This window comes from Takifugu flavidus, chromosome 7 (genome assembly GCF_003711565.1).
Source record: "Takifugu flavidus isolate HTHZ2018 chromosome 7, ASM371156v2, whole genome shotgun sequence".
Lineage (NCBI taxonomy): Eukaryota > Metazoa > Chordata > Actinopteri > Tetraodontiformes > Tetraodontidae > Takifugu > Takifugu flavidus.
In genome coordinates this window covers 11,537,083-11,562,961 of record NC_079526.1, presented here as the reverse complement: position 1 = coordinate 11,562,961, position 25,879 = coordinate 11,537,083, and positions in this window count along the sequence as shown.

The following is a 25,879-nucleotide window of genomic DNA, read 5'->3' as shown; positions in this document are numbered from 1 at the left end:
AGTTATGGACCCTTAAAAAGGGATTAATTGAGCTACAATGGCTATAAAAATAGGAGCATTAGAGCTCTCCTGCAGGTGTGAGAGGTGCACGTGTTGGCACTTTGTGTCTGCTCCTCTCACAGATCGTGTTTTCCTCCTCTGTGCTTCTGTTATTTTGTTCATTTTCTGTTCCTGGGTTTGACAGTCGGTCATTTCTGTAAATCGGGGACAGCAAATTTCATTCTTACTCAGTCGGGGAACCGCAAAATCGGACGAGCGATTATTTGAACCATGCAAGATTATTGTTATTATTATTTCCCACAGACGCAAGAGGGGCGAATATTCAGAGGGAGAGAAAAAACGAAATAACAAAAATTTGGAAAAAGAAATCACAGGAAGCCTGGTTCTACCCGAACGCCCCATCCATCTCCAATAATGGCTGTGACAGTAAATAAACAATAGCTGCTGCTCGTTTCCCAGCACCTGATGGCACAGCGATGCTCTTCATCACAGCAGACGCAACTTTTGTTCTTCCTTTCAGCATAAACAGACGTTCACCCCCGGCTCTGCCTCATTTCCCACATCTTCACTTACGGCCACTTTCTGAAGTGCGGTCCGGTCGAATGAGCTCCTCTCTTTCAGGTCCCTCCTCATTAATCCACTAATCCACTTTAGCTTTAGCCTCCGTTGCTCCCCAACTCTTTTACCCGTGTTGTGCACAGAGGTGCTTCACTTCTGTCCACTTCACCGGCGGTTCAGAGCAAAGCTGTGGAAACGAAGGGAAAGTGGCAGCGCCGACGTGACTGGTGGTGTCAGGGGGGGATTGATACTCCGGGTTTTATCGGGGGGGTAAAAACTTGGAGAGCAAATACATGATGGGACCTTTCAGGCGAGGAAAAGAACCAGAACATGCAAATAAAAGCCATCATCAAAGAGGGCGGCGTCCTTTCACCCGAGATTTTCTCTGCTCCAGTTTGGTTCTGACCAGTATAAGAGCCATAATCAGACCTGCCCCCCCCCCCCCCAAGCTGGAACTGTTGGCATGCAGACATTGTAAATGTCACAGCGAGCGTGGTGCCGCTGCGCCGCTGCGCCTTGGTCCTTTTGCTCTCCTCCGCTTCCATCTGAGCAGAATTAGATGTTTCCAATATTCAGATTTCTGCAGCCGCGGAGCCGCGACGGCGTTCGTGGCCTCTGCATCAGCCGAGCGGCGCCATTCGCAAGTCACGAGTCAGCAAGACAAAAAGGCTAAAATCAAAGCACGATAGGATCAAAGTGGAATTAAGAAGGAAGATTTCTGATGTGGAATTGATGATCGTGTCTGGAGCGCTGGATCTTTATGAAACCTCGTCCGTCCTGTATTAACTTTCTCCACCGTCTGGTGTCCAGCGGCCGTAACTGATGGCTGTATCAGCAGGTCTCCTCCGAGGGGGAGGATGGGAAGGAGACGTTTATGGATCGGTCCTTTTTGGCAGCAGCTTCATTAATCACGCCCCCGGTCGATGTCTGCAAAGGAAACAGGCTGCTCACTTTCCCCCCACTAACAAACAACAGAATAGATTTTTTTCCCTCTCTCACTTTGTTATAAGTGTGACTCAAAACGTCATTTTGCTCTTGGCCAAAGTTCCGATTTCCTGCTGTTTCAAAGGAAATCCCACTAAAATTCCTTCAGTGTTGGGATTGATCAGGTTTTGTTTGTGCCATATTATACGAACACCCTCTTGTGCCCATTTCCTGGAGGAAAAACAATAATCATCAGGAAGTTTTGGAACCTGCTTTGACGAATTTTTGTCCGTAAATGACTTCAGTTTCGCGGCTCCCATAAACATCTCACCCTCGTAACGCAGCTAATAGCAGATGCAGATGACTTCTCCCAGCCCAGGTTGGTGTTGTCTCACTTCCCTTCAGCTCAGATAAATGTTATGGGTCCTGCTGCTGGCCAATGAGCCGTGCAGCACGCCTGATTAATTGAGAAATCTAAAGAGATAAAGACTATAGCGCTGCTAAATTGAGGAGCACGAAAGGTAATGAAGAAACGATGGCCGCGGCGCTGCTGCGCTAATGGGAAAAGAAAGGCAGACATGCGCTGCTATTACAGTTATTATTGGGGTTTAAAAGTTTCACAGAGAAGAGAGGCATGATGGGAATGTTGCTGAGTAATCTGGGTGCCTTTGCTGGGGCCGTGAACCCAACATCTGAAGTGTTCCCACTTCTTTTAGCTCCACGTTTCTGCGTTAGCTTTAAAGCACCGTGTGCAGCGCGGCTACGCGGCTCATCGCTGACGTGGATGAAAAGCAGATAAAACCCTACTGATTTCAACTTCTCCTCACCCTCGTCCCTCCCCTGACTTCATTAGTGCTCAGCACCGGCGGATCCTCCCGGGGGGCCTTTGTTTGTTCCGCGTCATTTACAGTTGGATCCAGCATCATGTGAAAGCTGTGCAGGAGCCCGTCTGACATCAAGTAGAGTCAAATCTACAGCAGAACCCCCTTTTAAACATTGGTCAGGTAGAGAGGGGAACTAAGAACCTGTCTGTGGTGCCCCCACGGTGACTTCTGAGTCCTGTCTTCTGAGAAGGGTCCCCATCGGCTTCTGCACAAACACAGCGGAACATCGAGAGAGCCCGTTCAAAAGCTGCGCACAGAGCGGTGGTACGACAGCAGGAACTGTCAGATGGCATCTTTATTACGTTCCACCAGCCGTCCTGTGGGGACTTCACCAGCATCTGCTTCCTTTCTTTGCTGCCACCACACTCGTCTAGGAACGGAGCAACTTCACCCGCCTGACGGGAGCGCGTGAGTCAGAGGAACAAGGCAGCGGGGGCCGAAATCAAGATGTGTTTATATCACGCCCTGATTGTGCTCAGGTCTGGAATGCACTGGGCATTACTGAGTCGGATAGACTACATTTTGTCATTCACAAAGGTTCTGGGTGTGGTTCCCTCTGTTAAAGCTCCTCTGCTTGCGTCTGGGCTCCCGGGTCGGGATCTGGTCCCGTTCCAGTCCGGCTGCTGGCATCGTCTCTGCGTTAGCTGGACATGTCCACACGCAGCCCAACACAATAATGTGTTTTTTTAGGTGTCGTATAAACCGACTTTGGTCCGTGTGTCCTCTGATGGATTGTAGGAAATGTAGTTTTAGGCATTTTCTTCTGGCCGCCAGTGCATCCGAAATTTTTAGTTCTACATCTAAACTGATCTAAAATCAGTGATTTTGTTGCCTCTGAAGCTTCTGAGTCCGGGGAGATTGAGGACTGTCGTGTTTCGAATTCAATGACAAAAAATAAAATAAATAAAATCCATACATGTAGAAGATGAAGGGCAGCTGCTGCAGACTTCCTGCTGGGAGTGTTGTCACAGCAGTCGGCTGAAGATCAGTGCTGGAGACTGGACAGGGGCTCGGCAGGGGGTCCGCATCTGGACTGAGAGAACTAAGGATGAGGGGCCTAATTTAGCAGCTGTGGGTGGAACGATAGGGGAAAAAACACCCGCTGGGCTTCAGAAATATAATAATATAATATAATGTAATATAATATATCCATCAAAAAACACTTGAAAACCTCCATCATTTTACAATGATTGACACCTCTTACTTTGCTTTTCTTTAGTTGAAGCCGTTATTCTTCATATGGGATGTAAACCGGGAAGAAAAATCATTTTTTTTCCTTCTATTACACCTGAGAGGGTGAAGAATTTCAAGATAAAATGCAGCTTCCTGATTGAACCATTCTTTTGACTTTGTCAGAGCTTCCGCGGCCGAACGTCTGCCTCTGATAGCCGAGGGACTACTTTTTAGTCCTTTAGAGGAAATCATGTAGAAAATGTCAAGGCGGCCTGCAGAAGCCGTTCCAGGGTCTGCTGTGAGGGGGAGGAGGTAAAAGATGGTTTTCTTTGTCGCAATATTGTGTTTTTGGACAATATGCAGCAGCATCAAAACAAACAACTGCAGAAGGCGACCTGGGACCCGTCTGATATCCACTCCGGGCCTGATTGGTTGCTTTGTGCGCTGTGAAAAAACAACCCAACGAAACATAAAGAAACAGCACTGAAGAGCAGTCGGCGTGTCGGTGGGTGACTGCTGATGTCTTTACAGCAGCGGGGCGGATGGATGCATGGAAATGCTATTATGGTATGTCGGCACGCCGTGATGATTTATTCCTCTTCCTCCTTTTCTTCTTTTTTTGCTGCCATGTTTCCTGGTTGTCTGGTCCATTTTTCATATTCGGTCCAGGTCGTCGTCGTCCTCTGGCACCTGCGGCCGTGCGATTAAATTAAACATGACACCAAGTGAAGTGTATTATTATTAAACAATGTTTTAGTCCAGCGTTTCCATCGGGGACACTCCAGGAGTGAGGACAGGCTTGGTGTCCTCCGTGGGACAAAGTAACGGGAGCACGGATTTTCCTCTCCTCCGAGAGGAAAAAAGAACATCAATAAATACAACACAAATAAGACAGATGCCAGTAGTAAAAAATGTAACACTATTTATTATTAAATGATACCTGCAGACATAGAAACCATGCAAATGGAAATTAGCATTTAAAAGCTGCAGGTTTTCCCGCTTCCGGGCCCAAAACTGTCCACGGATCCCGTTCTCTCTCTGTTGTTGCAGCTTTCTCATGTACACTGTTGCTGATCCAAGCTGGAGTCGTCCCTCATGAGAGCCGTGTCATTTACCCTCATTATGAAGCCTTAGCAACTAAAAAAGTTGCTCGGGGCGCCTGTTGCTAAGCTTCCTCGTCAAGCATGGATATTGCTTTCTCTATAAATAGATTTATCTGTGCTGAGATCAAACCTCTTTATTCAGCTCAGGGTGAGAAGCTCGTTTATCATCAGAGAAGCAGAGCGCCGGGGACATTTACATTCCAGCCATTAAAGTGCTGCTTTTATCCGGCAACGTGAAATGGCCGATCAATTTGTTGGCAAAGGGAGGACGATATTTAAGGACGAACCAAGGTCAAACATAACCTATTGAAATCCATCTCTAGTTCAAAGAGACGCCGGAAGCATTTCGGTGCTGGCTGGTTCTCTTGCTCAGTTTCTCCTTCATCGCCACTCGAGGGTTTCTTGAGCTAAAAAGAATCGTACGCCGTCTCCGCGTGGTCACGCCGCTACGTGCCGCGCAGGCGCGTGCTGTAATCACGCACCTTTTGTTTCTTTAAGGTCCCTCTCTTTAGTCTCTGACCATCTGACGGGTCCTGACGGCTCATGGAGGATGAGTTGCCATTAACAACCCCCATTTAACTTGCTCAACGCTCTTTTTTTCCCACGCTGATCGGTCCTAGGACGACTGCTGTGCCCCACCAGAGAGAAGGCGCCGTTCGGCCGTCCCGAGTGTTGGGGGTCCAGGGTGGAGCGCAGGAACGGCGACCTCGGTGGGGGCCAGATGGGAGTTCATTTGCCGGGAGGATTTATCCCTCCTGCTTCCTTGGCTCTTCCTCCTGCAGGCAGGAGCTGCCGCCCCTGACACAATCCGTGTTTTATTGCCCACTAAAGCGTAATGCTCCACTCCTTTTGGATGCTGAATTATTTATTTATTTTCCTCCGCTGTCCCTGAGAAGGATCGGGGGGCCTCGGGCCTGCTGCGACATGATCTCCGGGGTATCAGAAATATTGCCCGTATTTGTTTTCCAGCTCTAAGTGGATCGGACGACACCACAGACAAACACACATGAGTTCTGTGGTGTGTGTGTGTGTGTGTGTGTGTGTGTGTGTGTGTGTGGGGGGGGGGGCAGAAATGGATTTCGCACGAGATGAGAGATGAGTATGAGGGTGCAGGTGTTCAGAATACATTTTCATATTTGTGACGAGGAGAAATGTTTGGGTTTGGATCAGAAACTGTTGTTTTTACCTTTTCTTGCTGCAGCCGAGTCTCCGCAACATTAACATTTAACTCACGTCAGCGCCGGGGATGAAGAAATCCAACATTTCCAGCACAATTCCAGAAAAATTCTATTCAACTGTGGACACCAGCGTCTCCTAAAAGCCTGAGCGCCGTACGATGGGGGTGGGGGGCGAGGCTGGAATGGTGGCGTGCTCTCATTTATCTCTGACTCTCATTATTAACTTCCCTTTTCACTCTTTGAAGACACAACAATGAAGGGAAAGTGAGTTATCGCACCTTTTTCCTTTTCTTTCGCAGAAGCGGTCGAACGGTCTCGCGTCAAATCAGGTTTATTCATTTGACCCCGGGGGGGTGGGTGGTGGGGTGATTCAATTCTAATTTAGCCTCCATCATATAGTTCAGATGAGCCTATTATTGATTAACTTTTCAAGTTCAGGCTGCAGCGAGGAGACAGCGAAGAATGGCAGACGTCAGAGGGGATTGTAGATGCTTGTGGGGACCCCACAGCTGCCACATTGAATCGGTTTTATCCAATCAGGCGTCCTCGCTTTGCTTTTGTTTCAGGCAACAGAAAAGTAAAACGCAGAGAAAGAGCGCTCTTTATGAAGCTGTGATATTAAAAAAGATGCTTTGACCTTTGTGACGGTTCGATCCAAGGCAGCGCCGCTGTGCTGCATTAGCGCGAGCTGCATGTTCTCTATGTGTCGCTCCTCTAACATGTGCAGTATTGATCCTCTTTGGTGTCTGTCAGATCTCTGCTGATCTGCTGAGAGCTGCGTATCGATGGATGCAGATCCTCTCCAGTGCTAGCATTGTTATCTCCTCCCCATGCAGCCTGTTTCCCGCCCGTTTCCATCTGTTGTGTTTGCAGTTTCTGTATTCCTTGTCTGGTTTTCGAGTCTGTGTAATACAGAATTGCATCCGGAGCTCCGTTTGAATGGAAACATCCTGCAGCCGTGTGTGTGTTTACCTTCCTGTGTGCTTCACGTACAGTTTACAATATCTACGCGTGCCCAGCTGCATGTTTCTTTTCATGAGAGGCTCAAAGGCTAGCGGACCACAGGGATCCACTCAGCGGGTCAAATCACTCCTCAGATGGAGAAGGAAGTCTTTCTCCGCCACCACTGCAGCACATATGGGGATAATACCACAGTGCATGTGATTTAATTCTTTCTGAAGCAAAAAAAAAGATTCCCTCCCCCCCAGTTATTTGAAAGAGCCAGCAAAAATCGAGCTTTTCATAAAGCCTGGGAAAAGAAAGCGACATAAACCCTTTAAGAACTGCAGTTTGTGAAGGCTTTGGTTCTCCGTCCTGGCTCCTGGCGCTCGTTCTCTTCCTCTGCCCTGCTGCAGACAGAGCGCGCTGTTTTAAAGTTGGCATCGTGCTCTGTTTCAAGCAGAGCCAAAACCCAAAATAACATGATTAGCAGCACTTATGAGCAGCAGAGGAAATCTGATATCTCTCTCCACAGTGAGCAGTGCAGCCCTGCCAGCAGCTCTTAAAGCGGCTCCCCCACCAGAGGGTCCGAGGTGCCAGCTCGCTCCTCGTCACGGTGAGCTGCGAACCATCGACAGATGAAGGCGGAACGGACGCTACACGACCAACGGAACTGCTGCCTTTAGCTCGCAACTGCTCATGTCTTCATACATCTGAAATAATCAACCTCAGAGGCTAAAACCATTGGAACCAGTGACTGGAGAACGGCTCCTGTCCTTCGGAGGAAAACAAGGTCACGGACTCGGGATTGTTATGTCTGTGAGTCAAGAGGTGAGCTGGGAGATGCAGAAACCCTAATGGTCAATGATCACTTATTGATCCCACGGCTCCTTAGCGCCCACTTACTTCTGACCCCCCCTTCCCCTTTCAATCCACAGCCCCTCCCAACGTACCGCAAGGTCTCATTGATCAGCTGCTTTCAAGGGCGGGTGGTAGGAGGGGCCCTTCAGAAGATGGCTCAACCACAGCCCCGAGGGCACGCCTTCATCTGCTGTATAGAATCTATAATAAGCTGATCAACAGGAGGCTCACCTGAAACCAAGGTACGATTTCTCCGCTTCCAACGACGCCATTATGAGCAAAAACACACCAATGAATACAACTTATTCCTTGTCCTTGATTGCTTTTCTTAATAATTAAGCCTGATTCTGTTTGATTATGTAAAATTGGTGTGATGGGGGGAAGAAGGCCCAATGAAAACCCAGCAGAGGAGAGAAATAAAGTGCAGACGCACCAACCAAAGGCTGCGGCTGATATTTGTATTCTGAGGAGAACACGTGATGCTGGATTTACTGTGGGATTTGTGAGGTCGGACGCCTCCCGAGCTCCAGCCAAATTGCAACCACGCCGACAGTTCCATGCAGCCAAACCTTGGAAAAACCATGCGAATAGACAAATGGGCGGAGCTTCATGGAGTCTGCGTAGCGGGAGCGAGTCGTGACCGTCGTGACCGTCGCAACAGCGAAACATAAAGAAAGAAATCAAAAAAGGACCCCCCGTCCTGACAGTCATCAACCGGTCCTCCCGTCTCCCGTCCTTCACTCCTGCTTTACACCTTCCTTCAACCCCCCCACGCACCTCCTGTGTCTCCTGATGTACATCTTCCCTAATTGAAATTGCAGTTCTTTGTAAAGCAAACATCAGGGAGGCACATCTGGAGCTCTGATTATATTACTTGTCTTCCTGGCAAAGGGAGATTTATGCCTTTTTCATTATTAAAGTGAAAGCATTTAATCAATAATTAGAGGGTGGAGAATTTATTGCAGGCACAGTCGGCGGAAAATCTTTGGGGCCAACGTTATTAACTGTGACAAGGCCCGTGGCTGCGGAGGACTTGGATCCGGGCCCGCTGTGTGAAGACAGGCGGTGGCAAAGCAATTACTCCTTCTGTCTGAGTGGATGGAGGTCTGCAGGCTCTGCCAGCCGCAGAGGGAAAACTCGCGCCTCAAACGGGATTCCGGCTCCCGGAGGAGGCCGTGGGATTCAAACACACACACACACACACCTGCTTACATGTGTGGCTGCTTGTTTCTCCGCTCAGGAGCACAAAGCTACGACCCTGCCTGATCCTGATCCTGATCCTGAGACCATCACAGACAAAATCCCCCAGAAACAAAAGCACAAGCTCTCTCACCACGTCCACTAAAGCCTGGCCTTTCAAACCGCCATCAGCCATTATGTGAGCGCGTCCCCACAAGCCTGCAGTCCCCCCCCCCCCCCCCCCCCCCCTTCCCCTTCCTCCGGCCTGGCTCACCGTGCTGCCGGAGCTGAGAGACAGGTTGAAAGAGGGAAAGCAGGTCTGATGGGGAAGGAAGCCAGTCCTGAAAGAAGCTTAAGAGGCTCCTGGAAGCCCTGGTTTGGCTGGGCACCGAGAGCCGTCGCAGAATTGAGTTGCTCCTTTATCTCCTCCCGTCTTTGTGATTGCAGGCGAAAGTCTGACCGCCGCCGCTCTGCTTGATTGGCTGCGGCGAGTACACAGGAAGCACAGACGGGGCTTAAGGCCCCCTCAGACACGACCCGCTCCATCTTTAATTTTAGAGTTTGGACGTTTTGTTCGCCAACAAACACGGCGAGTGTCAAAGGGAATTTATTTATTTTTGCATGGACGTTTTGCACTCGCGTCTGTTGCATTTTCTCCTCATTTTTAAGATTTTAAAGAATTTCGACATCAATTTCATGCTGATGTGCAAAGAAATGCTAAATAAAATGAAGTAATAATGCAACGGGGGGGACAAGGAGTTAAATATTCACACTCATCCTTTAATTTACGAATATTCTTGCTTGGCATTTTGATCTAAAGGCAGAGGCTGAAAGCAGACGTCGGAGGACACGGCTGTTTCCTCGACAAGCCCCACTATCATTTGCGTTTAATCAAGCACGGACAGAACAAAAGACACCAGAACTCAAGTTCAAAGCTCAGTTTCTTCAGTAGATCCTCCCTGATAAAACCAGCTTTGATGTTTCTGGTGTCAGACTCTGTTTATAGAGATTCTTTTGCCTGGATAAATGTCAACTCCTGACCTTTTTTCAAGTAATTTACTCACAACAGAGGCAGATGCCTTGCATTTTACACCATCTACCAGAACAGAATACACACACACTCACACACACACACACACACACACACACACACACACACACACGCACACACACACGCACACACACACGCACGCACGCACGCACGCACGCACGCACGCACACACGCACGCACGCACGCGCGCGCACACACACACACACACTGCACAACTTGTTTTTCTTCCTCAGTTTCTGGATGCCATAATCAGATCCCTGTTTAACTGTGATTTTTATTAACATTAGCTCACAGTAGCCTCTCGTGGGCTGAAGTGATACTCGAGGTTCTGCGGCGGTAGAGAAAACCATGAACATGTCAATGAATAAAAAATGCACAAAAGGACAAATTTGACACACTGGTGAAACATAAAACCTCTCATAGCCCCCCCCCCAACACTCCCAACACTTTACTGCTGCAACAACCACCGAGGAGCGAGGAGTAAAATGACTGTAAGTAATAAAACACGTTGGGAATTTTATTTCAAGGTCCAGAGTTTGGTTCCGTGGATGGACCGGCTCTCAGCTCTGCCAGAGTTCAGTCATTCCGCTTTCTGCCTGAGCAGCGTTTGACCTCTAAAAGAGCACCACACATGTACGTGCACTGGTGCAGGGAACCAGCCTGACTCCCTTCACTCTGGCGTCCTGTGCGGCGCCCACAGTGTTATAGTTCTCGCCGGTTTCATATCGAATCAGGACAAGGGCTTTATTGTAAAAATCATCCGAACTGTGGTACGTTTGGCACGACTGGGGTTCTGACAGCGTCAGGCCGACTTCAGATTTCCACTTCTTCTTTCATTTGGCCCCTTTCAACTTCATCTCTGAGTGAAAACAAATGCAAAAATGTGTCCCCGCTGCACATCAAAGGATAAAGGAAACAATGATACCAGCGACGCCGTTGTTGCCCTTCAGCGGGTCGACTGCAACGCGTACAGGACAAATATAAATCACGCTGATGCGCAAACACACCATATGTGAAGGCCTCCCTTCGTCACCTTGCCGATACAGAGGGGTGAAGACCCACAATTTATGACCACGGGTCCACCTTTGTCTCCCACTGACCCGGTGAAATACAGGGGGCAAAGGTCAACAGGTCATCAGCGATCTGCTTCAACTGACATCAATATGTAAATACTCCCCAAAGGCCTCTCTCCCTTTCAACTGATTAAAAGTGACAACATGTACCTGTTTTCCTATTGAATAGCAGCTCAATCGCAAGTTTTCACAGGCGGGTCGCGTTGTCATAGCAACAAAACTGAAATGACAAGCTGGAGCTCAACAGCAGATGAAAAATTATATCTGCTTTAAAAACAAGTGTCGGTATGAAAGAGCAACTCTGAGCGAGGGTTATTTGTGTCATCAAGGCCGTGGCGAAGTAAAAAATATGTGCAGCGAGACAACACTGATTTAATGAAGCAATATTTAATTATATATGAATCTGAAGTGCCGTTTTACTGGACTGGGATGAGATGCGTGTTATTTGTGAATGCTAGCCATAAAAGATGAATGGAGCTGTGTGCGTGTACATGTATGCGTGTGCGTGTGTGATTGTGCTCCACTGTCCACAGGCCACTTTTCAAGGGCCAGTACAAAGAACACGAACACAACTGGACCGAGGAGGATGCAGAGGATAATTCTGCCAGCCGTCAGTAGAGGGCGCTCTTATCTGCGTACGCGCTTTACCCCACCCTCCCAAAGCCTGGCTCGCTGTCAGTTGGCGTAGAAGATTTAAACAAAGAGGGTTAATATCAATCAGCGTGTTTGTGTGTGTGTGTGTGTGTGTGTAAGACACTCATAACTCACTTGAGTAATGAAGCAGCAGTGAGTCAGCCTTTTTTCGTACTGGGAAAATGGTTTTGTGTGTGTGTGTTTAGGTGTGTGTAGGTGTGTGCACGGAGAGCGATGTGTGAGACAAGGGTAGCCTGTGATAACAGAACAGACGACTTTAGTCGTACGCTGTTTGCTTACTCATCTCATCTATAAAGTAGAAACAAACCCGTCGGAGAGCTCGGACGTCCGTCAGGCAGGTTATTTCCCCACATGCTGTGAATTACACCCCTAGTATAGCATGGTAATATATGTTATTATATAGAACATAAGCTCTAGTAATACAAGGCTACAGAATGCAGCAGGCAGCCTTATGATCAAAGCCCCTGGCCCGTAGAAGGTCAAAGGTCAAACTCCCTGGTGAATCTGGGACATCAGCAAAAATTAATGAGCGCTTCCTTGGTCCATTATCAACATTTCCCTTTTAAATTTGAATTTACCTAAAATCTGATCATAACCCTATGAGTTATGTTTCAGACAGACAGACAGACAGACAGACAGACAGACAGGCAGACAGACCCCGCTATCACATAACGGAGGCACACGTGAAACTCTCCGGTGATGAAGACGACGCGTTAGAGGAGAAACCAGGAAATAGTGCCCTTGAGCAGGTGATGTTATCAGAGAGGTCAATGAGGCCGTAGCCTTGATGGACCTGAGCTCAATTAATGCTTCTCTTTTGAACTGCGGAGGGACTGCTGATCAGTCTCAGTCAGTGAGACGGAACCAGGAAGACGGGTGTGTGTGTGTGTGTGTGTGTGTGTGTGTGTGTGTGTTGTGTGTGTGTGTGTGTGTGTGTGTGTGTGTGCTTCGTTAACACCATTCCTACAACGTCTCATTACATCATTACGGACTTCAACCATATATGAGGATGAAAGGCACAGGCTCAAAGGAACGCAGGCAAGAGAATGGAGAAAACTACCAACAGAAAGAGTGAAAGACAACCAGGACGGGCTGTCAAGGCTAACCGGTGGTTTGTGTGGGAAGTTGGATCTGATGGACATCCTGTTCATCTCACTGTGTCTTCAATTACAGTTGCACACAAATTACATCAAGAATAACAGCCAGCATGCACCTCTGTGCTCCTCCTCCTCCTCCTCCTCCTCCTCCTCCTCATCATATCCTGCCTCACTTCCTGTTGTGCTGTCATCAGTGTGCTGGAGTGCTAGCAGAGTTAATTTCAGTTCACACACATTTTAATCCCCCCAAACAAAAACTGTACAAAGCACACCCAACTGCACAAGTATCCCCACACGTGCACCGCGTCCACGCACAAGGTTTTACCCAGCATGCCTTCTCCTCTTGTTCTCACGGCGTCTCTCCAGGGTACCCGTGTTAGCGCCCGATGTAGCCTGTAAGTTAGCTCGCTGACAGAGGTGTATGAAATATACATTTGATAGCCTGCAAAGGGGGTTTCAAAGGAAGGACGGATGTGGAGGGAATGAGAAAGTGGACCGAGAATGTGCCGCCGTCTCGCTCGCACAGCTGTAACGGCGTTCAACCGGCCACTTGGGAGGCGTGGAGCCATCCATCCATCCATCCATCCATCCATCCATCCATCCATCCATCCATCCATCCATCCATCCAGTGATTTTAAGATGATTAAATACTACAAAATCGTTCCATTATTCCAAATCATTGCACAATCCCCCCGAAGGCAGCGGGGGGATCTTATTTATATCCTGCAGCTTTTCTTTCCATGTTGGTTCCGTTTGACCTGTAGCTGTGATGCGTGGAATAGAGGTCAATGGAGGCTGTTAAACACGGGCTGAGGGGGTTTGGGGTGGGGGGTGGGGGGGCATGCGAGAGGCGGCCTTCAGTCCAGCAAACGCTTCCTGATGGTTCCAGGACACTGAAGAGGGTTCTTAAATTTCCAAACGGATCGTTGTTTGCCTTTGTTGTGAGCTACCTGATAGTCCCCTCCGGGTCAAACCCTTCCAACGGTAGGTTCTGGCCTGGATAAAAGAGCCCCCTGGGTCTTTAACCACACCTCCTCTCTTTTTTGGCCACAATTAGTTCCTGGTCTAAAAAAAGTCACATCTTATTGGTTTTATTGATCAGGACGCCTCGCAGGGGTCCCGGCGGCAACATTGGATACTGAAGATCCGCATCTGTCTGTCAACACCTAAATTGCCGCTGGGGCCAAACCGGGAACATTCGAGCTGTTCCATAGATCGGATGTGGTTAAAGGGAGCAGGTGGGTTTAATAACCAAAAGGGAGGGGTCCGTGCAAGACGATTTCCATGTTGATGTGTTTCTGAAATGAGAATCGGAGGATGGAAATTGCTGCTGCGGCCCCCTGCTGGGATCCGCTTTGTTGCCTTTGTGCAGTGGGATTTTTTTATACGTTGCCCCGGCGGTCCTCTTTTCCCTCAGGTATTCACCGTTTTCCACACGTCTTCTGTGAGGACCGTGGAAAAGACAACGTCCAATGGGCCGACAACGAGGGAGAATCCATTACTGGGATGCAGCAGGCTTGGCAGGCCTCTCTAAAGACTCTAGCTCTGATATTTTTCCCCTCATCATGCTCAGCTCTCATTTAGCCCCGAGAAACATCAGCGCCGAACATTTTTATCGTGGTTTTAATGACGGGCTGGTAAAAGCCACACGCTTGCACGTGTTTCTAATTTCACTGTTTCGGTTTGAGAGCGCATCAGCTGCTTTTATCCTCATGCTTCTGATTGAATTCTTCCCACAGCTCCTCGCCGTCTGAGACCCTCCTTCTGCAGATATCTGCCGACAACGCCTCCGAACAGCTGCGCTGTGCTTCATGTTTATGGCTTTCCAGGTAAAATGTCTTCCTTTTAGCCAAGGTCAACCCACTGGGGAGTGCATGGCTGTCTCTCCTAGGCGTATTCCTGGTCCTCCAAGGGGAGTCTGGGGCCCGATGATACAAATAAGAGTCTCCTTTCACACAGAAATACCTGGGATAAACCTGGAAAAAGGGGGAAGCTCCTGCAGCATCCGGCTCGAGTGCCTAAAGTCTCACTGAGGGCGACTGTGACTCTTGTTTTTCCGGGAAACATTTAGAAAGCAAAACCATTGCTCATGTTGTGTTTTGCCCAGTCAGACCCTGGCCAGGCATCGAGAGTTGCCCCTTCAGGATATGACCTTGGCATCAACAGTACCGTGAGGTGTTCGAGCGCTGCCGTCTTCTCAGAATCTTATGGCGTTTAGTGTATTATGTCCAAAAAACCTCAGAAAACGAGCGTTAATGTAACTTAGGAAGTTAACAAGTCTCCATCCAGTGGTGAGACGGAACTCCTACTGTGTCCATTCATGCTTGTATACATTACTGGCACCAGGAGGGGGTCTCATAAAACCACCACATGCTGTTTGATAAATGTGAGGCTTACTGGAGAGACGCTGCGAGTTGTAGGGAAACGGGAGGGGTAATTATATCCGCAGCCGTCTCCCCGGCTTGAGAATCAATGCTCCTGCAGCTCTCCGTCTCACTGACCCTCGCAAGGCCATCCTCTCATCTGGAATTCTTCATGTCTCCTAAAAAAACAGGGCCACTTCGGTGTAAACGCCTGCCACCCTTCGCGCTGTTGACATCTTGCAGCGTGCCGTTGCCTCCGCGGGGTGGGTACAGGGGGTCAACCTGTCACGGCTGCTTCCCATCAGGAGCGTTTCCACCTCAGGAGCTGGTCATTAAAGTGTCTGGAATTAGCTGTAGCGCGGGTGGACGTTAAACAACCCGCCGTGTAATCATTAATACGTGCTCTGAATGAGTGGGGGGGGGGTACCATTTCCACTCCGAATCTTGAGCTGGGAGTGAGAATGTGAATGTGACACACAAAGTCAGGCTTAAATCAGCTCCAGAAACCAACCAACAGTATCGGAATATTGTGCAAATTGCAGGAATTACATATATATAATATGAGCATGCGTTGGATAATTAGCAAAAGGGCATAAATTATTGTTAAGCCTACGAGAACAACTAACATGACATTGATTTAGCAGCTGCTTGAAGCAAACAAATTCTATTGGCGCCGGAGGCTCCAGCGGTTATGAGACGGATGGTTGTGCTGGCGGTGCGAGTGCTGTGGAGGGAAACAGAGGTAACGGTCAAAAAAGCCTCTTTGTTTCACATCGAGCTTTGGTTCACCTGTGGCCAAGATGTTAAATATTCTCCTCTCGCTGCGGAAGCCCACACAGACCCGAGTTTGAACCCGTGTTCTTTCATTTCAAGGTCGCATGCAGTCGGTCTCCTCGATGGTCCGTCGCTGTGATGCAGCATTTCACGTTAACCTTTCCATAATGGCAGCTAATCTAATGAGCGCTCCTGTTGTCGGTAAAGCAGAAGACCAGGAAGTATATTATCAAATTTCTATGGCTGACCTCCTGACAGGGCGTCGCGCTGTCTGCTCTTTATTAGCCGCTACAGTTGCTACAGATTTGTGCCTGAAGTGAAACTGTGCTTAATATAGGGGTCTTCTTTAAAATCTGTTTATAAAGAAACATTTTCCTATCTTCTCCACTGGTCATGTCAGGTCACTGAAGCCTGATTTCCATTTAAATGTAAAACCAGAAAAAAAAAGGGAGAAAATGGAATCATTAGAGTGGAAAAAGTCAAATGGAGGCTATTGCTTGTGCCTTAGCGTGGGGAACGCCAGCAGTTACCATGGCAACGAACACAAAATCAGCCAGGAGTGCTTGTAACAACATTTCAGATTGATGCAAATTTTATTCTTACGATTACGAAAAACTTTGGGACGTTCTGCATCAAAATGCCCCCCCCCCGCACGTCCAGACTCTGTTGGGGAGGGTTGCGGGGTTAATTCTGCAGTTGCAACTCGGTGACGTGAGCAAACTGGCCCGCGAGGAGAAGTCGGTTCTGAGTAAAGGAGAAGTTCCTGAGGAGCAGCTGGTGGCTCCGCCCTGACTCTGGTGCACCTGTGCTAGAGAGGGGGCGGAGCTCCGAAAAACCAGCGCGATTTGGTTCACGTTTGCTGGTCGGCTAAGAATCCGCGACGCATGAGAGGAAGTGAACAGATGCTGATACCGACTCTTTAGGTGGCGCAATATGGAGCGGCTCCAGATAAGACTTGGCCACAGGATCCGGGAGAGTGCGACACCACACCGATGTGCGCTAATCCCAGCTGTCACTCTAATGTTCCATTAATAATCATACCTTCAAGCTCTTCTGTTATCCCCCACTGAAGTGACGGCTCTGGCTCTTGTTCATGTCTTTTCACACCCAATTAACTCATGGTGGCACATTATGCCCCGCTGACCAAATCATGCCCCCCCAGCTTTCTTTCTTTCTTTCTGTCTTTCTGTCTTTTTTTTTTTTAACCTTGTTGCTGCAGGACAAGAATAGCGCTGTTGCCACCTGCGGTTCTCTTGGTAATTCTAGCAATGGACAATTTCTCAGCAAAACTTTGCCTGAAATTGTGTAGATTCTGTTGCCGTGGCGCAGCAACTGTCACACCGCAGTCGTTATTAGAACCTCCCTGAGAAAATAATTAATTGGACTGACTGAACCTGTTGAAAAGGTCAATCTTTAACAAATTCACCTGCACTAGAATGAAGCTAACCTGGTTTTAATTCAGTCAAGTCAAATCCACTTATAGATTGGTAATTAAGAGAGTGGTCCAAACAGCGTTGACCATCCAGCTTCATTATGGACCCATTGGCTTTAAATATCGCCCTTTAACAGCTCGCCATTTTAGATGGCGGTGATGGGATATCATGCCCGATCACCTCCTGCAATTATGTCACACTTTGTGGAGGGTGAACGGACGCACCAGTGATGGTGGGAACGTGTGTGTGTGTGTGTGTGTGTGTGTGGGGTGCACATTCTCCTCATAGCAGGAGGTTTGTTACATGGTTTCTCCGATTTCCTCCAAACATTTGGTTGATTGGAGCGTCTAGCTGCGGGCGGGAGTAGATGGCGTCCTCCGATGGACCGCTGACCTCTCAGGTTGACCTCTGACCCCCAATGGAAATTGTCATTGACAGAAAATTGATCGATCATTAGGCATTTTCTTCTACACAGGTCTGAGACTGCCCAGTGATTTAAAATAATAAGCGCTGACAGACAGAAACTCTGCGGCAGACTGATCAAAGCCTTCACATTCTGCAGTCTTTCACTCCACGCTCGGCCTTTTCTTTCGGCTTTTTCATCTTTCGATTCAGATTTTTCACCCTTTTCTCTTTGCTTTCAACCATCTGCTCCAGCGCCGATGCATCAAACGGGACTGAAAATCGCAGCATCCTTCAATACATGCGTGCACAAATCGTGATGCTACTGTGGGAAATAATTAATATCGTTGGCGCCCTACAGTACAGAATGTGTGGGGCTTTCAGCTGGTTGTTCTACTGCAGCTGAGGCGCCTCCGTGCTGGGCTGGTGATCTGGTTACCAACCAAACCGCATGACCGAAAAGTGCAATGCAGCAATGTTTATTGCAACAATGGCAGGTTTTACACTGGAGGCATGTGAGAGCCCCGAGGGGAGATGGGTCTGGGTCAGGGTGTCCTCCTGGTGGGACATCTCACCACTGAGATCGTTATGAGACCTTAAGCAGGTTAAACCTTCCTACACAATGAATTGGTTGGAGGAAAAGGAGCCAAAATGACCCAAAAACACACAAATCAAAGGAACTATGACCAGTATTCCCTCTAAGGGAGGCAGCTTGTTGATAAGCGGATGGTGAGGAGGCTGTTGCCTGCAAAGCCTACTTGGGCCCCTCTTCTCTTGAGCCCACCACCCTAAGGTGTAATCATAGGGGTCCGGTTCCCCTGGCGCTGGTGCCACAGTCCTTGGTTACCATTTGGAACAGTGATTGTTGTAAACTGTCCTCCAGTGTGTGTCAGGTGGGTCTGCGATAAGAGAGGAAGGGACGTGTGTCTCACTAGCTTCAGACACTGTTCTTCTCACACTTCTGTCTCTGAACCAGTGTGAACCACACTTGGGCTAAAGCTACACTGCTGTTTTTTCCTTCTAAACATGGCTCCAGGAGAGTAGAGGACATGTAATAAGTTAGCCAAGAAAGGAAAGTTTCCTCCTGATTTAATGATTATGGCAGAAATGTAAGTGAAATTATATTTGTGGCCGATCACCTGCGAGATTCCATTTAAGAACCAATACAGGCTTCAAATGCAATTATAATTAGCCTGCTGACACTTCTAATTTATTTTTCACTATCACAATCTCACATATATTTTTTTTTCAGAGGTTTCAATTCACAGTTAAGATGTAATTTAGATAAGACACATTCTGTGTAGCCACCGTGCGGTAACGTCTTTTATTATACATCTTTGTGCCACGTTATTGCTCATAAAGCACCACAGTTGTGTAATTTTCGGATCAGAAAAGTTCGCTCTTATCTGCAGGAGATGAAAGCTTGTTTTCCCCCAGTGAATAAACACAATTATGCATGTGAACATCCTCTCAGAAGATCATTCAGTAGCAGATCCTATCGCTAATGACAGCTAATATAAACAGATAAGAGGTCCAAACACACCCCGCAAGGCCGGAAAAAACACACAATGACCCGTATTTATTTATATTTGGACTTCATTTATATCCATCCCTCCTCAATTTGGAGGTGTCAGTCAGGAAGAGACTCTACCGAAGCCTCCACCCTGGCTTCATGATTGGGTTCGAGTGGTTGGGGGGTTTGACAGGAGCTGGGTCTGCACAGAAGAGATGAAGGACTGCTGGATGGAATGAAAGCAGTCAGGGCGTGTGAGGTTGGTTAAAGACGAGTGTGGTGGGACTGATTGGTTGAATTAGTGAAGCTCGGGAAAGACGGAACACGCTGGTGACTTTGAAACTAACTGCAAAATGGAGATTGATGAAAGTTAGCAAGGATAAAGGTTTAAAAACACCTTTGGAGTGCACGAAAAACCAGGGAAACGGCTCCGCCTGAAACCGCAGCGGTAGTTTTACAACAATGACCTGACCACCTTAATCCCATTACTAATCTGGTGTTTCGCAACACGTCTCTTGTACTTTTATTTCTACTCTTAATAGATTGTTTTGTTGCACAAACCTTGCCCCCCCCCCCCCCCCCCAGCCCTGTTCCAACAGTCCACGATCTGAACTCACAATTTAAGCTTCCATTAACACCAAACTGTGAGGGAGCAGGGAGTTGACTCAGGCTCCGGGGCATCCATTTCATCCTCTCCACACGAAGCGTTGCGGTGAGCAGACGGCTTCTGCTTCATGGTGTGATCTCTGCTCATATGTGAGAGCACGCAGACAACCCACTTGCCCCCCCCCCCCCCCCCTTCTTGAGCCAGCAGGCTGAAATGTGGGAGGCACACTCTGCTCCCAGCATACACTTTGAAAACCATGTTGGAAACTCAGCTGCTTGATGGACTGACTCAGGGAGGATGGATGAGGGAAGAAACAAGGTTTCTCGCATATCAACAATCTAATCTGGATTAGTTTGGTGTCGGAGGTGCCGGAGGTGCCCAGGACCTCTGCAGCTGGACAGAGTTCTCTTTCATTATCCTTAAAACTCAGCAGTTTGTCAGTTGAATTGCTTGTCTTGGTTTGCTTTAGCTACAATAGCTCTCCTGTCCTTCCCTCTTCTGTCCTCGTTCCCTTTCCCCTTATTCTCTCCCCCTGTATGAGCCAGGTCCTGCTCAAGGTTTATTCCTGTTAAAAGGGTGTTTATCTCTGCGACTGTGGCTTTCCCGGGGGTCAGGTGTTTTGGTTCTAGGTTGTAGAAGATGCTTTTAAAATAAAGTTGACCTGATGACACTGGGGACTAATTGTGTAACAGTTTCCTTGTTTCCTCCTCATAAACTCTTGTTGCTTCAGGGGTTTTGCTTGGGCAGACGCGTCAGAACCCGTCGGCAGCAGCAGTTCTTCACTTCTGGGCCCTGTTCTCTGACGGGGATGTTCCCGGCGCCGTGTTTGCCGCCGCTCTCTGTGGCGCTGTTAGGCTGTCGTCTGTGGGAACGCTGCCTGTGTTGGTGCTTCACCTCTTCCAGTCGTGTCCTCACCCCCTCCGCCCTGAGACTACTCGAGGCTCGCCGTGAGTGAGACAGCTGATTTGTAAAATTTGCTCAACGTTCCGCGTTTTATTAAATACGTTGCCGGAAAAATACACTCCGCTTTAAAGCCCGACTTTGTGATGTGATGGGTTCCGTATTTTTAGCAATTATTTCTCCGCTGCTGCATGCTACAGGACCAGAGGCTGGAAAACTGTGGGATTGTTTGTTTCAGCTGTTTTTATTTCAGTTTTGTGAATCGTGGCTGGGGGACAATTTAGAAAATAAATGACTGAATCCATGTGTGTGTGTGTGTGTGTGGTGTGTGTGTGTGTGTGTGTGTGTGTGTGTGTGTGTGTGTCTGGGGCTGACAGGTTCCGGTGGTGAGGGGCAAAGGGCATCAGTCACATTTGCTTCCTCCAGCAGCATTATCTCATCCTCTGACAGACAGGTGTATACAGTGCACGTACGTGCACGTATCAGGGGTGGGGGCAGCCTCATTAATACAGGAAAGAATTATAAAATAAGTGTGAGTTTCACACAACAGATGGAGCATTTATTCCTAGAACTAATTAAGGTAGATTTCATACCTGTTCAAACAAAAGAACTGAGGGCTGGAAAGCTGATGTGACACATCTTGTCAGATGGATTTTTTTCCCCCTTTTCTGGCTAAAAATAAAGGATGTGCAGCTAGCAAACATTCCGATCCTCTAATTAAATGGCTTTTTTTGTAGTTGCTGGGAACTTTCCCCCCTCCCCCCAGCCGTTTCCTGCAGGCAAGGACAGGCGTGATCACGTGACCGAGCTGCAAACGCTGGAGAGGAATCAGGAAAAGCTCATCGGCTGCTGGATCAAGAGTCCTAATAAAAGAAACCTGACACGTGAAATCTCCAACAATTATGATGCAAATGTCAGAGGAAGTTAATGATTCCAGGAAATATCAATGTGGGAAAAGCTTCTGAAGTAATTCTGCGCTGGACAAAAAGCTAGAAATCTATAACGCCTGTATGTCAGTGACTAAATCTGACCTTTAAAGGTCAAACCCCTTGATGTGCTAGACATGACCCCCTCATGTTAACATGATTGTTCTCGTGCTACTGCAGAATTCATCTGACCTTTGGCAGACTGACACGTCTAAAACGTAGAGTGAAGGCGCGACTGCTTTGATGGACCTGCAAACACAAGCAACTCTGTGCTCCCCACGGTCGCCACGTGACAACCGGAGACCCGGAGACCACAAACAATAGCGCTGCAGTATGTGCCATCTATGATGTCACGTGGTTCTTCTGTGTTTCTAAATACAAATTTGACCGTATGGAGGACGCGGGAGGACGCAACCGTTAAATGTTCCACCTGCATGGCCGGTTTCCAGCGTGTGGTGATGGACGTCTATGCTGACGTGTCAGAGTTCCAGAGTTTTCCATTGGAGCTGGATACGGGAGAACTCCCCCAGCTTCACCCTTTCCATTAATCCCTCGCTCTGTGGATGGAATGGAAAAGGCGAATATTTTACGCCGGCTGCCCAGAGATGGACGGGATGCACGGGTGATGCCGGGCTCCATTTATAACGGTTGGATGGACGAGGCAGAGCTTGCCTGGTGGACGGTATACGTTCCTGCATTCATTGTTGGGAGCCATGTTTTATTTTTGGTGGTCTCTCCACGCTCTTCCTACTGGCAGAGACATGAATAGATCCGTCAACAATCCCTGAGGGATCTCAAACAGACACTATCAAAGGTTGGAGTCCATCGGAAATCAAATGTGGAAAACATGCTAAAGTCTTGAGATTAGCATTAACACATTAACGTCATGCTAATGTGATGGATCCTTGTAGCACCTCCGTGCTAAGGTTCTAAAGCCTAAAGGGTTTATGTTCCGGAGGTCCCTGGAGCTAAACAGGGTAAAGCCTGGCTCAGGTCACCATGTGCCTGGCAGGTTGGACGTGTCCTGTATACTTCACGGATCTGGACAGATTTGGACGGATCATGCAGGACCGAGGCAGCGGAGATCTGGAGGATGGTGATTCTGGACTGGAAATGATTACTGACTATGGTTTATGAAGGATTCTGCTGGTGATGTATCCTGTTTTTATTCGCTGGAGGATTCCCTGCACACATTTTGTCTTTGCCGACAGAATATTGATGTTTCATTCAAAGTGCAGAGTTCCAGCGGTGGTTTCACGCTGGAGCTGCCTGTGTGCCTTTGTGCCATGTGGTGTGGAATAACTGTGTGTATCTGTGTTTGTGGGGCATCATGTGTGTAGATTCAGTGTGTGTGCGTTGGGGTGACATTGAAGGGGGGTGGGGGGGGGGTCCTTTCATATATGTATTCATGCTTTGATCTGAGAACCAAAATCCCAGTGCACGGTGTCACCATGGAGATTTTGATAGAAAAGAAGGGTGGGGGGGAAGCGTTTTTGGGTCAAAGCATTGGATATCCTTTCAAGCCTGAACACTCCGCTGGGCGTTTCAGCAAATGTCAAAGTCACTTCTGGATGTGGACAGACAGCCTAATGGACCACAGCGACGAGAGTGTGGGGGGCCGCAAAGGAGGAGGGGATGGAAAACAAAGGCACAACGGAAGAAAAGCAGCCGTATGTATCTTTTTGTGACACCTGAAGCCTCCGTAGCGGAAGCCTGTACGTTCCAGTGTTGACAGTGGACCACTTCCTGTCTTCCATGCTGGTTTTTTGGCTGCTTCTGTGGCTTATTTGTCTCTTTTCTCCTGCTTCTGGGTTTGTTTTTGCAGCCCAGGAGAATCAATTCGGACAACCGCCGTCTCTTCCCTCTGTGACAAACGCTGCGGGCACCCAGGGTGGCGCTGACGAGCTGACGACCCCCCGACTCATAATTCATAATAAGACCGACTGCAACTTTTCAGTCTGGCTCACGACTGCAGCAATGTGCACATGCTGTAGAGCATGACTCCAGTGTAATAAAGACCTCATCTGTGCTTAAAGCTTCTAAACAAAGGAACTTCTACCTGGGGGGGGTTGACAGGAGTTACAATGAAAGCATGCTGCTTTCTGACTCCAAATGGACCAGAGCCCCTGCAGATGTAGCCTGACGTGTTTCAAATATGCATCGCGACCCAATCACGACGGATAATAGTCCCCCGAGCAAAGCTGCAGGTGGAGAGAACAAAGGGAACAGGTGCCTCTGAGGTCAGGTGTGAGGCCGGGAGCATCCCAACAGGGTTAGACACCCTCCACAGGCTCTTTAAAGTTGTGAGATCGGACCACAGCGGAACGTTGGGAAACTGTTTTTGCCGATTGCTGTGATATTGGCAATCGTGTTTGACCTTTGGGATTCATAAATGTTGTTCCTCTGGTGTTTATTTATTTATCAGTCAAAATGTTCGTTACCACTGACATTTAAGTAAAGGCAAAACCGAAAGAGCGGTGAGAGAAGCTGACCAACGGCTCCTTATCAGCTCCATCAAAATGGAAGAAAATGGAAGAGCGCGAGGCCCCGGCTGTCTGGCTTTGTCCCAGATGTGTTAGTTTTGGAACATCATCATCACCATCCTCATCATCCTTATCATCATCATCCTCATCCTCATCAGCAGCAGCAGCCACAGCCACTAAAGCCCTTTGTGTTCCTGTGCACCTGTTTGATGGTCAACACCTCCAACTTTAATGTAACCCTGTCAGGACTGTTGCCACCCTTTTTTCTCTTGGAATTCCACAAGTCCACAAGTCCACAAGTCCACTGTGCTGAAAATGTCTTTTCACAGGTTAGAGAGCAGCGTCAACAAACTTTCAAATAATACACCTATAAATAATGCTTGTGCGTGCACTGATGAAACCAGCGATGGGACTATTTTGTGGTTTTGGTTTTTGTTTTCATCAAAGCACTTTGATGAAGCCAATGTAGTAGAACGTTTCTATAAGTACTCTGACCTCTACTTAGTTACTTTGGAATCTTTTAATGCGATATAAGATGCAACTTTAACTGAAACTGTAGCAAGAATCACCTATGAAGCTTTTCAGCCCGGGAGGGGAGAAGATGTCACCAGAAGACTGTGCACGGCTCCCAATTACCGCGGCCTGTGTAATGTGTAATTACATATTCAGTCCGCAAAGAGCTGCCGCAGCCATCAACGGCGCCCATCTGCTTATGAACAAGCGATGGCGTGGAGAGCCTGGTTCCACCTGCCCGCTGTTTACAGTGCTGTCATCAACGCTCCGCACACATCGTCTCAATTTACCCTGACGTCAGGGACGCTGTCCTCCAGCTCTCCTCTCTCACGCACAGCAAAATTGTCCGAGTCATCACATTAAAACTGAAAAAAAAAAACATTTCACAACCCACCATCAATGTCAAACTTTACTGATGAAACAACAAAACTGGATTCCTTCAGCTTGATGAATCCGACCGAAGGAGTCGACGAAAAGTGCAGTTTTCCGGTTTGTTTTTTTTGCAAAGGAAAGAATCTGGAGGACAGCAATAATGTCAACGCGTCGGCTCTGCAGCGAAAACCTGAGGGAACCTCAGCGTTTTCCTGGCTTTAGACTGATGAAAAGTTCAGTTTTAGCCAACAGTGTCTCTGGTATTGATTTTGTCTGGAAAGCCAGAAGGAAAACACAAAGGTTTATGGAGTTCTGGAAACTTCTACCCAGGAAAGAACTGTATGAACGCGGAAGATGACGATATCGATCTCTGAGGTGGATGCGGCTGAGTTCGCGTGGAGACTCGGGTACGTTTACATCGAGAAACCATTTAAGAATCGAGAAAAATCCAACATTTTTGCGCTGAAATGTGCGAAAGCCAAGAATCGCAGTGAGTAACGGCGCACCCGTCCTGACCGCGTGCAGCTCGTATCACACACGGTCTCTTTCTGTGGAGGAAGTAGGCGGCAGATGGGTCAGCCTCGGTCCCGGGAAAGTACGTGATCTGAGTGTGATCACGTTAAACTGGGACTTTTTTTTCCCGTGGTCATGTCGAGTAACACTAATGAAATTCTCCTGACAGTAAAATCGCCCATCTGGCTCTTCAGACCGGAGAGGAAGGAGAATTTGCATGCTCGGTCTTTCTCCAAATGTTGACAGCGGCGACTCCTCCACAACAACAAAGTTCAGAGTTCCTTCAGCATTCACGGAGCCGGCGCGTATAGACGGAAGCTGGGACCATAAATCACGTCTCGGCGAGGACAGGAAATGTGTCTTGTGACATTTGGCCACATCATGGTGAATTATTAGCACTTTCTGA